The 14,704-nt window shown below is 38.3% G+C and overlaps 1 non-coding gene across 1 annotated transcript; it reads right to left on the minus strand.

The window, feature by feature from the left end:
- Positions 1–7,703: 7,703 nt before the first annotated feature.
- LOC118486938 lies at positions 7,704–7,810 on the minus strand. Its single transcript, XR_004880105.1, has one exon. It is a non-coding gene; the product is annotated as a small nucleolar RNA R71 (small nucleolar RNA).
- Positions 7,811–14,704: the final 6,894 nt, after the last annotated feature.

Below are 14,704 nucleotides of genomic sequence, written 5' to 3' on the forward strand. Positions count from 1 at the left end.
TGTAAAAACGTTTTGGATCTGGACATAAGTGGTATGCAGTAAAAATGTTTTCGTGAGAGCCCTAGTGATCATAGTCTAGACTCGAGAAGGAATCCTAGTTCGCTATGATCAGAGCTCTGATACCAAGCTGTCACACCCTGGCTTTGCGGAAGCGTGGTTAATTTGGTGTGACTTCTTAATACCATAGCTTAATCATAACAAAGCTATATGAAAATAAAACCATGCAAGATCATCCATTGATTTAAGTTTCAAAATAAAAGTATCACAACATTGTTTTAAAGTACCGACACATGCAACGGAGATTACAACCTAATAACATAAAAACATTGTACAGAATTCATAACCACAAACATAAAGCAGACGTAGTTTAAGAGCGGTGGCTCGTCCAGGCAAGAGCCACGACCCTTAAACTAGGATGACCTTATTTCTCTTATGCAGCGTGAAAACGTATCATACCATGCCAGATCCTTAATTACCTGAAATACATGTAAGTTGGAAAAGTCAACAAAAATTGTTGAGCAAGTTCATGTGCAGTGAGTAAGTAAAACCTTTGTAAGTATAAGATCCTTGTATGTAGCAAATAAGGAAAAAGAGATCACCAATGGTTTGCAAGGCCATCGATATGTGTGAAGTGCAAGTAGGAAGACTCAAACCTAGCAGATTTATGCGTTGGGTACAAAGTCACCCCGAGGTCCGTTATGCTGGGCCTGGGGCTGGGCTCGCTACACCCAGATAGATCTACCGCTCCTGCCCCTCGGTCCTACTATGAGGATTAATGGCCTCAAGTTACCGCCTACCCACTCACATGATCTAAATAATAACCCTCCTTACGCTAACCATACCATGTAAGAAATATTCGTAATCATAGTAACATGTATTTCACCCCCGCAGTTTAGAAAACTGAAAACAGTTAAGAGAAAAGGGGGACATGAACTCACAGTGGTGCGTCTCTACCAAGTATATCTCCTGATCAAGCAGCTGTGCGACGACCTACACGTACTAACTCTATTAGACGGACGGCCGTGCCTTAGCTTTATGGTTTAAGTTTTTGGGAAACAGTTAGACAACTATTTCGTGTTTACATTTTGTAAATACTTGGTAATTATTTTCCTTCCCAAGGATGGGGGATTTAATACATGTGCGTTCGTATAACTTTGAAATATATTATTAAGTCTCACTTAATATATATTTTATCCTTTCTTCAAAATATAAATATTTTTCTCAAAAATATTATATTTTAACACATATGATTTTCCCAAAATAATACTTTGACAAAAATACGCGTTCATAAATATTTTCTTAAATGCGTAAGTTATGTTTTAAAAGTTGGGTGGTAGTAACCATACCGTTGTAACTTAAATATTTATCGTAGAGGCGTTCGTAATATTTTGGAATCGTTAGCACTCGGTAATATTATTTTTACCCTAAAATAATATTTGTATAGTTTACAGAATAATCATAAAAATTTTACAAGTGACGTTATGAAAATATATATTTATCGTGCTTTTATTTTGTGAAAATCCCACCTCCGATATTTTGTAAATAATCGTCGTGGCGAAATTTATATGTTGAAAACAAGTCAAAAATACATTTGTAACACTTGTGATGAAAATGCTTTTAAGTGTTAGGTTTTTAGAAAAATTTCGCCAGAGTTTCCCCTGTAACTGGAGGTGGCCAAGCTTTCAAGCGTATCATTTTCTTTTATAATTCAAATCAACAATTTTCTCGTTCCACCAAAACAATTTCCAACCCATCAAACTAGTCAATATATATGTAAATCGCAAAAATTACACGAACTTGTGGTTTGTCCGGAATATGAAGTAAATCCCATTACTTTTAGTGAATCTTTGTATAAATCAATCCGGTTTCGTAAAAGCCTCGTTTTTAAAGAAATTCTATCTTTACAACTTCTTGTAAAATTTGACAAGACTAGTTCTTTGTCGAAACTTAGCGTTACACAAGTGTTTACACACTTGTGTGTTTTAAAAATCATTCTTGTTTGTGTAAGATCCGGTTTCGGAAAATATGATTTCTTTGACACTTGGTCCTTTGAAAATACCGCTTGTAGATCCGTAGATCTACTAGTTTTAAACACTATTTCATAAGAAAAATCGTTTTTACACAAGTTCATGATTCGTGTGTGGTAGAATTTCATCACTTAACCCTTGTTACCTTTAAACAAACTCTATGTCATGATCCATGATCATGACCAATCCGGGTTAGACGATGATCCGAGCTACCACAACATAGATCGGCACTAAATAGTTACACAAAACAAATCTTACAAGATTTACACAACCCTTGTTCTATTAACCAACATATTCATCATTTTTAGTACACTTTTACATCTCATCTTGTATGTTTACGAGTTTTATCCGTCATATATCGTTTTAACCACTTTCAAATAGATCGAGAGGGTGTTTATAGTAACTTACTACTAGCTCGAGGCTAGGGAAGATTCTAGTCGAAGAATGAGTGGATAAAAGAAATGAGATGAGGTCCTTCGCCTTCTGAATGCACCAAGCCTCCTCTTATGTGATCCTCAACACTTGTAGTCACTTGAAATAGCTTGAACAAAATCGAGAAATGGATGGATGATATAGGGGAGTTCGGCCGAGAGCTTTGTGAAGAGAGGGAGAGAGTGTGTGTTGGTGTTTGAGTGGTGAAGTGTTTAGTGTGTCAAGTGATGATCTTATAGGCATTTTCATATGATCATGGTCCAATGGATTAAGTGTCTCTTAGATATTAGACACTAATGAATTAAATAATCAAGAAAGGACATGGGTGTCCCCCAAAGGGGACGAGTTCGGTTGGGGGGGGGGGGTTGATCCGGTTGGTTTTCAACTAAACATTAGGTATTAGTTAAGTCAAGTTAAGTTAGTTTAGGGATTAACCCGGTTACTAGTGTGTCATGCGTTATAGCGGGTGTTAGGGTATTCAGGGACCCTAACTGGCTCAGAAAAAGATAAACAATGTAAATGGCAATATTTTCATGTTCCGGGTAAAGTTCGGTTGTTCGGTTGGATAGTGATCCGTTAAAGTGCATAAAAAAATTTTAAAGTGTCGTTAATACTATTTTTAGTGACACAACTTATTCCCGACACTTTGGAAAGTGTTCTAGTAATATTTTCTCATGATTTGGCACTTTATTAGTTAACCAAATGCTGAATTTTTAGTTAAAGTGCTGAATTTTGTACTTAGAGTACGTTTTAGGCACATCCGGTCACTGTAACTTATTCCTAGTGACGCAGTTCTACAACCCTTATATCCCTACACTCTCTTCTAGTGTAGCAAATTATTTCTGGCTCATACAGGCCTTAGAGGCAGTGACTGCCTGATGCTGGCTATATCAGCATATTTAATAGGTTATCCGTTCATAGTGCTACTGTGCTTTTGTGCATCAAGATTGTCACTAGAGTTCAGTATATAAATCATGGAGTGACAGCAAATAGAGTATGATGCAAGTATATACCTGTATCAGTATTTCAAGTAGTAGTTCATTCACAATTTCAATCAAGCACAGTAATTAAGCGGTAATTAATTATTAATTAAGTCGTACGGATACCTGATTTAGTGAGGGTTGTCACATGTAGGGTCACTTGGCATGATCTTGAGCCATGAGGTGCATTATATAAGAAGCTTGAGTTGTGACCATTTGGACTTGCTCACTTGCATTCTTGTTCAAGCACCTTGGAGCTTCTCTGGACAGCAACCAAGATTCCCTTAAGTCTCTAATCCTATTTAGGACCATTGTAAGTGATCCTAATCCTCTTTAATCCATTTTAGCTTAGTTAATTAGCTAAAAGTCAAACCATCGTAATTAAGGTTTGACTTCGAGATTAGTTCATAATTACTCAGTAATATCTCGAATTAAAAATACCTATAAGTAGGTAATTATGTGGGTAACAAACCCTTAAAAGGGTATTTCCAGATACCCACTCTAACCATGTTAATTGTCGAGTCAAAGTATACTTTAAAAAGTCAACAGAATGTTTAAATCCAAATTAACTCATAATTAGCAATGTAGGATACATGCAACCTGTTTGATCATTAAAATAACTTGGTAACTAATGTAAGAACATGTCCCAACATGTTCAACTCGACAATTTCTGTTTAGACCCGGTTTGGAACCGAAAGTCGCATAGTTTGACTTTCACTTTGACTTTCAGTTCTGACCCGTTTTAGTCAAGTTTAAGATTGCCTTAGAGCTTCTTTTGGACCTAGTAACATGTTAGTATAACCCTCTGTGATTATACGGCTTAGTTCACTAGTTGCCTAATTATTATGCAAATTTCCGTTAAATGCCCATATGTTGACCATTATGCCTAAATATCCATAAAATGTGATTTTTGAAAATATGAAAGGGTAAACACCTTAGTTACTGAATTATAAACTTGTAACCGAAATTTGACATCAGTTTGAGGTCTAGAATTAAAGTTATGCTCATTAGCGTAATTAGGAGCTTTCTTAGTAATTAAATGGCGTAAATTGCATATAGCCTATCTAAACCCAAATTTTTATACAAAACTTTATACCCACTGATATATAATAATATTTTGGGAAGTTTAAAGATTTTTATTTATTTTTAGGCTAAGCATAACTTAGAATTTTAAGCTTAATTCGGCTAATGCCGATTTTGCCCTTTTGGGCTATAAAATGAGTTTTATGAATCCTTTTGACCTCAAACCTTTTCCTACTGATTTGTTATATTAAATATATTATTTTGAGTCTTCTGGAATTATAAAAATATCAGCTTTTCTTTGTAAACCCGGAAATGGCTCCAAATCGCCTTTTTAGGCACTTTTACGACATAGTCTATGTCAAAACTAGTTTATATGTATAAGAGTGAATACCTACTGATATATTTAGTAAAAATTTATATTATAACAGTACACTAAGACTACCCACTATGGTGATCGGTTTCACCAACCGGTTGCCACATTTACAAAAAGACAAAAAAACATTTGCAATTTAAAAATGTAAAAATTAATTTATGCTTCAAACGGTTTGGTGGGACAACCAAAGGTTGCAAACGGTTGCTAAATATTATAATATATATTTTTTCTTTTCTATTATTTAAGTTGTTATCAATATAATTTTTTGTAATAAACAATAATTATAAATTATATATATTTAATAAAATATTGGTGTAGGTTGGGTTGTGAATGTGAGTGAAAAGTAAGATTGGGTTGGGTTGTGTATATGGAGGAAAGAGAAATTAGTTTTTTAATAAAAGGTTTGGTTGGATTGGGTTGTGATAGTGGATAGTCTAAGGTTTCAAACTCAGATTTCTAGTTTTGACCTTTTAGGCTTATGTGAAATTACCAAAATGCCCTTTCGGTGCATAAGATGGTTATAATTAATAAAATTCACATATATTTGATAATATATTGTTATAACATGGTTAACTAAGTATATTTACTGATTTATTCAGATATATAACTCAGATTGCTAGTTTAACTCTTTTATACCCTTTTAAATGACCAAAATGCCCTTATGAGGCGTAATTTGAGTTTAAAATCATTTGGGGCATAATAGGACATATCTTGCTGATATCACAACATATTTGCTGCATATAATCTCAGGAAACTTGTATATGATTTATATGGTTACCCGTTACGCACTTTCGCGTTCGGATCGGCTTATGTAACTAGTTTACGCGTGTTAGCCGAAACGGGTCAAACCATATCATCTTTATCTCAAAATCCATAATGTGCTTAGTTTACCCATAATATACAAGTCTCCAAACTTTTTGGGTCTAAATCACATTCCTTCCTGGTTTTTGCCTTCCATGCGATTAAACTGTATTTATTCCTTGAAACTAACCGGTCTAAGCTTAGGCTATATTAAAAGACCCGTTAGGATTCTAATAGGTTATTATAAACCTTCGTTCCAGAATGGGAGACCAGTAAAAGACACTTACATTTGCTTATTGTGGTTTTATACTTTCTCAGGTAAATACTTTTAACTTATTTTCCCTTATACGGGCTTGGGGTACGGTATATAAAATACCGCTTGGTCGGGCAATTAACCCTAACTCATTAGTAGTTGGGTATTATCAATGTGACCCGTTTAAAATTTAGTTTTGTTTGTTTTACGCCTTTGGGAGTTTAATGACCATGTCCCGGATATCCTTGACATTATTTTACGAAATGGCCACGACCTTGACACGCGGGTGTAGGCGTACACCCGACAATGTGTCCATATTATTTAAGGTATAACCGTTGGTTTCCCGCCACGGATTTATACTACGTGGTGTGTCTATTAACCTTAAACCTGGCACGAACCGGGCGACTGAACGCATAACAAACATTTAATTCTTTTACAAGATTAGATTTAATTAGTTATCCCAAGTTATAAGAAGTTTTGTGCCATGTGCATTTAAATCAATTTTTACAACATTTTCAAAATGAGTCAGTTAAATTGTATTTACCAGTGTAAACTGACGTATTTTCCCCAAAAAGATTAAGTGCAGGTTCTACACGTAATACGCTGGTTACTCCTTAGCATCGTTAGAGTCTCGCAAGCTTGGGATGCCATTCATCTGTTGAACAATTTTCCTTTTTATGTTGATCCGCATGTGGATCTATTTCAGCTACTATGTGATACTGGATATTACATTTTATATGGTTGAAATAAATCTATTTTATTGCTTCCGCTGTGCATTATAATTTGTGTTGTTTGACTATGATGATATCAACTACGTCACGATACTCCCCCACCGGGCCCACCAGTGACACGTGGAAATTAGGGGTGTGACAAAAAGGGCTTAAAATATATACCTAAAACATATACACACTGACACGCATCAAGTTTTTGGCGCCGCTGCCGGGGACACAAGGATTTTAAGAAAGTTAGGAATCAACGGCCTAATCATTTTTTTTATTTTCTTTTTATTTTTTAGGATTTTCTTAATTTTTCAACTTCTGCAGAACTCAGCACGGGCCGTGCCTGGTCGGACACGGGCCGTGCCCAGCAGTATCACTGGCAGTTTTTATTTTCCGAGTTACAGAGGGCTGAGCACGGGGCCGTGTCGGTGCAACACGAGGCCGTGTCCAACTTTCCAGTAACAGGGATCCGGAAAACAATCGCTGTATCTCCGACCACGGGCCGTGTTCAGTGAGCATGGGGCCGTGGTGAACTTTCTGACCAACATTCTTTTCTGTTTTTATTGCAGGATTTAGAACCAGATGCCACCCTCTTCGTAGTGTGTGAGCTCCAGTTCCAATAAAGACATAAAAGAACCTCTAGAAGAACCCGAACGCTTTCTCAGAAAAAGACTTAAAGCTAAAAACCAAGAGAAGGTTTCGGGGGACCCACTTCCAATGGCGGACCAACGTACCCTCATGGATTACCTACGACCCACCATAGGTAATCTCGGCGCCGCTATCAATGCACCGAATGTCGAAGCCAACAACTTCGAACTTCAGCCACATTTGATACAAATGCTTCAAAACTCCGCAACCTTTCATGGGCTTGCGTACGAGGATCCCCATCTACATATTACTAATTTCTTAGAAATATGTGATACCTTTCGGATCAATGGAGCATCAAATGACGCCATCCGCCTCCGAATGTTTCCATTTTCATTAAAAGACCGAGCAAAAGCTTCGCTCAACGCCCTCCCAGTTGGTTCGGTAAACACCTGGGATGAACTAGCCCAAAAATTTCTATATAAGTATTTCCCTCCCGCTAAAACGGCTAAATTAATGACTGAAATTAATACATATTCACAAGAGGATAGGGAATCCTTATATGAAACTTGGGAAAGGTTCAAGGAGCTATTGCGCAAGTGTCCCCATCACGGTCTTGCGGTATGGCAACAAGTGTCCACTTTCTATAATGGGTTGTTGCCGCACACGAGACAGACACTTGACTCTAGCTCCGGGGGACTTTTAGGTAATCGCTGCCCACATGAAATATACAATCAAATCGAGGAAATTGCTCAAACCAATTTTCAGTGGCACACTCCCCGAGGCAATAAATCTATTGCCCCGGGCGCCCATAAGGTTGATGAAAGCACTTCTTTACAAGCCCAAATCGAGGCCCTTTCTTCAAAAATTAAAAAGCTAGAAATGACAAAAACGGTCTCGGTAATGGCTTGCGAAGGGTGTGGTGGGCCACATGAAAATTGGAGTTGTATGAAAGAAACAGATGATCAAACAGAGTCGGTAAACTACATTGATAATAGACCTAGGCCGTCGGGTCCCCCAACGGGTACCTACAACCAAGGATGGCGTAACCACCCTAACCTTGGTTGGAGAGAACCTGGCAATAGTAGTAACCAACAAAGTCTAAATTAATGAACAAACTTTCAACAACCAAGAAATGAGTCACAAAATTTCCCTCAACAACAAGGTGGACGAGAAAGGCTTGAAGATACTATATCTCGCCTCATCTTCGACACTGAAAAGAAAAACTCGGATCGGTTTCAACAATTGGAATCAAATTTTAGAAATCAACAAGCTAGTATACAAAATATTGAAAAACAAATAAGTCAACTAGCTCAAAATTTCTCTGAGAGGCCACAAGGCGCGTTACCAAGTAATACCGAAAAAAACCCAAAGGCTCAAGTTCATCTCATAACATTAAGAAACCGTACCGTGGGTCCTGTGGAAGCTCAGCCGCCACCAACCGACGAAAGCACAACACCACCCCAACAAGATAAGGCTTCTCCTCTATTTCAAGAGCCCACCAAGGCTCCTCCGGTTCCGTACCCCGGTAGGTTAATTCGTCAAAAGACCAATGAGCAATTCGCAAAATTCGAAAGTCTACTAAAACAATTGCATGCTAATATTCCTTTCATAGAAGTCCTAACTCAAATGCCTAAATACTCAAAATTCATGAGGGACTTCGTCACTCATAAAAGGAAAATTGAATCATTGCAATTAGTTAACCTAGGCGAAGAATGCTCCGCCCTCGTACTCAACAAACTTCCCCAAAAGAAGATTGATCCCGGAAGCTTCACAATTCCTTGCTCGATCGGGGAATCCCCCATTCGTAATGCACTAGCTGACCTTGGGGCTAGCATTAACCTCATGCCCGCATCAATGTTCAAACGACTCGGCCTAGGAAAAACGAGCCCCACCAAAATGAGTATATAACTTGCCGATAGATCCTTCAAATACCCGCAAGGTGTCACTGAAAATCTATTGGTCAAAGTCGACAATTTCATCTACCCGGCCAACTTTGTCATACTAGATATGGAAGAAGACACCGAAGTCCCCCTCATACTAGGGAGACCATTTCTAGCCACCGCGCAAGCAGTGGTAGACATGAATGACGGAACACTCACTTTAAAATATGGGGACAAGGAAGTGAAGTTCGGGGTTGGGAAGAGAATAGAGGACGATGACCCGGTCAATTACATGAAGGTTATTGATTCAAGTTTGGATGATGCCCTCCAACGGTGCAACATGGGATGCAAAACATCCCGCTCGGAAAACATATAACCTCACCTTGGGTCTAGCCAAGGACCCTTATAAACGTGGCGTACCACGGAGGCATTTCGCGGAACTATCCTTAGTTTAGTTTAATCTTTTAGTTTAGTTTTAATTTGCAGGAATAAAACACACTCGTGATGGTCAAGGACAACAATTTCTTCATTACAGTAAGCTCAGCACGGGCCGTGTCCGCCCAACACGGCCCCGTGCTACACACTCTGCAGAGAATTTCCCAGTTCAGGTAACTGGACACGGGCCGTGTTCGCTGAACACGCCCCCGTGTCCAGGCTTCTGTTTCTTTTCTTTAATTTTTGTCGCTGGCACCTGAACACGGGGCCGTGCCCGGTCCCCACGGGGCCGTGTCCAGGATGCCAGTAACATAAAATTTTGCTTTTAACACCATTTTACACATTCAATCAACCTAAAAACTTATTTTTTGGACACACTGAGGACAATGTGTAATTTAAGTGTAGGGGAGATGCTAAAACCTTGAATTTTGCAAGTCCTAATAACAAGCCTTACACAAAACTCTATTGGAACCGCTAATCACTCCAAATTTTTTAAAAAATTTTCATTTTTTTACTTGTCTAAGTTTAAGTTGGAAATTCAAGTTCTAACAAGGTTATATTTTTACAAGTTTACAACCGATAGTGTCGTGATAAAAAGAACCAACATAAGAAAATTACGAAAAGGCATGACAAACTTAGTTAAAATTTGATTATATATACTTGATCACATAGAAAGCCCTTTCCCACAATAGTGAGTTTTGAGCCTTTAACGAGCATACAAATATATATCTTTACACTAAATGCTCATTTTTCGTTTCTTGTGTGAATAGCCGCTTGGTTCGTACGACTCTAGAACTTGCCACAACAATGCATTCCCGGTCCTTACCAACTTAAACCCGAGTAAGTAAATGATGGAGGCATTAGGACTAACCCTTTTTCATTCTACACCATTATTTTTCATTTTTTTACCACCTACCCAAACTCCCCCTAGTTAACCCCTTTGAGCCTAAACCTTTTCATTTCTTAACCCAAAATAATCACCCTTTTTACCCACCTAAACCTTTTTATTTTTAACTCTTTTCTTTTAGTAACGACGTTCGGTTTTCTTATGACTTATGTTAAAAAAAAATATTTTGATGAAACCAAACAAACAAACAAGTTCATCAAAAATAACTTTGTTTGAGGAAAAATTGATTCATCAAAATAAAATAAAAATGTGAAAAATAAAAAGTCTTTCAGAAACCGACGTTTGTTAAGCTTTTCGCCCTTTTACTAACCACTAAACCAACCACCCACCTTTAGCCCAAGCCTAACCCTTCACCCAAAAATTCCTCTTGATATTTACAAAGGTATATAGTTAAAAAGGAGGATGATTGATTGCTTGGCAAGCTTATGGTAGGAGTAAGTTCCATGCCGCTCTCGAGTGATTCACTAAAAAAATACACCTTCGGCCGACTGTTGAGTGATTCCCCCGTGAGGTATATGAACTTGTATATAAATGGAATTTTAAAAAGGTATGTTATGCCTTAATAAATAATTTATCTTATGAAACGTTTTAAATAAATCATGACGAATAGGATTGTAAATAAATAAAAATAAAACCTAAATAATCTTGGAATTCCCGACACTCTATGACAAGCCCAAAAACCTTCTCTTCTACCCATTCCATTTGGGAGTGAATAAAGCCACATTATAAAGAGTTTTGCTTGAGGACAAGCAAAGATTCAAGTGTGGGGGTATTTGATGTGTACAAAATGCAACATATAAATTACATCAATTGTGGCTTAAAACTAACCCTTTTTTAGTACTAAAGTTGGAAAAAGTGTGCTTTTGTCTTCCTTTTGTATTTTCAGGATTAAATGAGCTCAAAATAACAAAAGAAGCAAAAAGACAGCAAAATCTAACATAAATACAAGAAAAGGAACAAAAGTGATATGCCCGACCCCCCGACAGCATCTTCCCAAGCAAAACAAAGAAAACAGAAGACTGAACACGCCCCGTGCTCAGCAAGCACGGGGCCGTGCCCAAGAAGCAGCAGAAAAGAAAAACCCATAGAAGCTTCTACTGCCCACCACGGGGCCGTGCCCAGCGGACACGGGGGCGTGGTCAACTTCCTGCAGGCGCATTTATTGTAATTGCGAATTACAATTAATGAAGAGAGAGAGTGTCAGCTGGACACGGGGCCGTGCCCAGCGGGCACGGGGCTGTGTCCGAGCTTCTGTTTAGCCTATAAATAGGAGTGTTTGGAGCTCTTGCAACTCATCCCTTGGCACACCACCTCTCTCACACTTCACCCACCACCCACCACCATCACAACACCATCATCCACCACCATCATCCATTGTCCATCATAGAGTGTGTGAGTCGTCTCGGGATCCAAGATTGATCGTAAGAATTCTTGACAATCAAAGGCCATGTTTGCCTAAGTCTCTTACATCACTTGGTGAAGACAAGTGTTTAGTGTAATACTTTTTATTTTTAATCTTTTGCACTTTTTAATTGGTTTTGTATTAATGACTTTAACTACTAGTTTCTTATGTTGAAGGTGATTCTTCCTTATCGTTTGTCCGTGGTGTCTTGGCATTATTTTACTGTCTATATAAAATAAAAGATTTTCACCATTCATATCTCCACGGTCTATATGGAGGTATGTTGGCTACCTGGTCGGGGGTTAAGGGAACGGTTTGGTAAGAGTCTTGCCATTGTTCAGTGTATAGATCCTGCAAAGGACCTGGGTCAAATTTAGTAGGACCTCCTTCAATACCCAAAGGTATTGGATGGCGGGGGTCCAAACTCTTTGATCCCCACATAAGTTAAACTACTATTAAAACTTTAACCCGGCTACTTAGGACTGTATCCTTGCTGACTCAGACTACTTAGCCGAGGGTAACGTCACCTTCAAAAGAGGGGCCTACCACATTATGCATTAATAACTTAATTAATTATCTTTCAATAATCCGACCCTTTAGGATTGTATCCTTGCTGACTCAAACTACCGGGTTGAGGGTAACGTCGCCTTCAAACGATGGGCCTACTACAATAACTAAGATAATCTCTTAAACAAGTGCAAAAGTGCGAAAATATTCAAAGATTACACTACACACGAGTTGGATCCAAGTGATTCATCTTGTCTATCTGTTTTTACTTTTATTTATTTTTCAGCATTTTAGTTAGTTTTATTTTCTTAGTTTAAAAATCTTTTTCTAACATTTTGAGTTGGTTAGACGTTGAGGATAAACCGTTACTAAAAGCTCTTGTGTCCTTGGATGACCTCGGTATCTTACCAACACTATACTACGTCCACGATGGGTGCACTTGCCCATATGTGTGTTTAGTGTTAGTAAATATCGTGTTTTATAAATTTAAAACTTGGCTAAAAAGTGTAAAAAGGGATTAAAATATATACCTAAAACATATACACACTGACACGCATCATTGCAACAGTTAGAAATGCCAATGTGGAAATGGGAATTGATAACAATGGATTTTGTTACCAAGTTACCCAAAACAAGCAAAGGTAATGATACAATCTGGGTGATTGTAGATAGGCTAACCAAGTCAGCTCATTTCTTACCAATGAAGGAAACTTTCAGTATGGAACAGTTAGCTAAATTGTATGTAAATGAAATTGTTTCATTACATGGAATACCTTTATCAATTGTTTCTGATAGGGATAGCCGTTTTACCTCTCATTTTTGGTCAAGTTTCCAAAAGGCAATGGGAACTAAGTTGAATCTAAGCACAGCTTACCATCCTCAAACGGACGGGCAAAGTGAAAGGACAATTCAGACAATGGAAGACATGCTTAGAGCTTGTGTAATTGATTTCGGAGGTAATTGGGATGAAAGTGCAGAACCCGAGTCTGTTGGGCAGAAATTAGGGAAAAGCATCTATCTGGACCTGAGATAGTATAGGAAACAACAGATAAGATCATTCAAGTCAAGGAACGACTGAAAGCAGCACGTGATCGACAGAAGAGCTACGCTGATAACAGACGTAAGCCGTTAGAATTCCAAGTAGGTGATAAGGTATTGTTAAAAGTCTCTCCTTGGAAAGGGGTGGTAAGATTCATCAAATGGGGAAAGCTAAGTCCCAGGTATGTTGGACCTCTTGAGATTATTAGAAGAATAGGACCTGTAGCCTATCAGCTACAACTGCCAGAGGAAATGGTAGGTATACATGATATATTTCATGTCTCTAATCTCAAGAAATGCTTAGCTGATGAATCACTTGTAGTACCTCTTAAGGATATAGAGGTAAATGAACAACTCAAGTTTGTAGAGAGGCCTCTACAAATTGAAGACAGGAAGGTTAAGAATCTCAAGCATAAGAGATTAGTTCTGGTCAAAGTGAAGTGGGACTCCAAAAGAGGACCTGAGTACACATGGGAGCTCCAGTAGATCTCGAGGACGAGCTCTAAAACAAGGTGTGGAGGATGTAACAATCCTCAAGAAAACCGACACCCTCATAATTTTTCCGACATCCTAAAATATTTTAAAATATCCTAATATGTCTTTAAAAACACCCCATACGCGAAAACGGGCCTCAAATACATAAAATAGCATTAAAAAATAAAGAATTGAAAATTTAAGTTTAGGCGGGCCGCGTAAAGGACCCTTAAGGTCTACGCGGGCCGCGACAACTTGATGATCAGGCGAGCCCCGATGCGGCCACGTGTATGTGTGCGTGTTGGACCTACCCCATGACCCGGACACCCTATGCCCTACCCAGGCTAGTACGCGGGCCGTGTAAGCCCTTGCGTACATTTACGCGGGCCGCGAGAGGATCAGAATCAGGCACTATATAAGGAGGCCTTGGGCTTCAATAGCAAATCGTTCATTTTCTTTTCTGTATCTCGAAAATCTCTCACAGTAGGCATAATTCCCGGGTATTATACCCCCTAAAATAGCGAGGTTCTGCTACGATGTAAGTATTATAACCCCTGGAGACGTATTAGATACTCTGCCCGATTGATCTAGGGTTCCCTAACGGCTGTCGTGGTTCTGCTTGACATAGTCGTTGGAATGCCGTCTCGGGGAGGGTATTACTAATGTTAAAATGGGTTATTATACTAACACACGTGCATTTGTGTAATTTATAGATTATTCCCAGGAAATCCTTACTGAAAACCCTAAGACAGCAATGTGAGTAATCCTCTTTTTGTTAAATGTTTTTACAAAACCTCACTTAATTAAATATATACTAAGCAGTTATTGAGTATTTGTTAGAATACAATTATAGTGGGTATGTTGG

This window comes from Helianthus annuus, chromosome 14 (genome assembly GCF_002127325.2).
Source record: "Helianthus annuus cultivar XRQ/B chromosome 14, HanXRQr2.0-SUNRISE, whole genome shotgun sequence".
NCBI classification, from domain to species: Eukaryota; Viridiplantae; Streptophyta; class Magnoliopsida; order Asterales; family Asteraceae; genus Helianthus; species Helianthus annuus.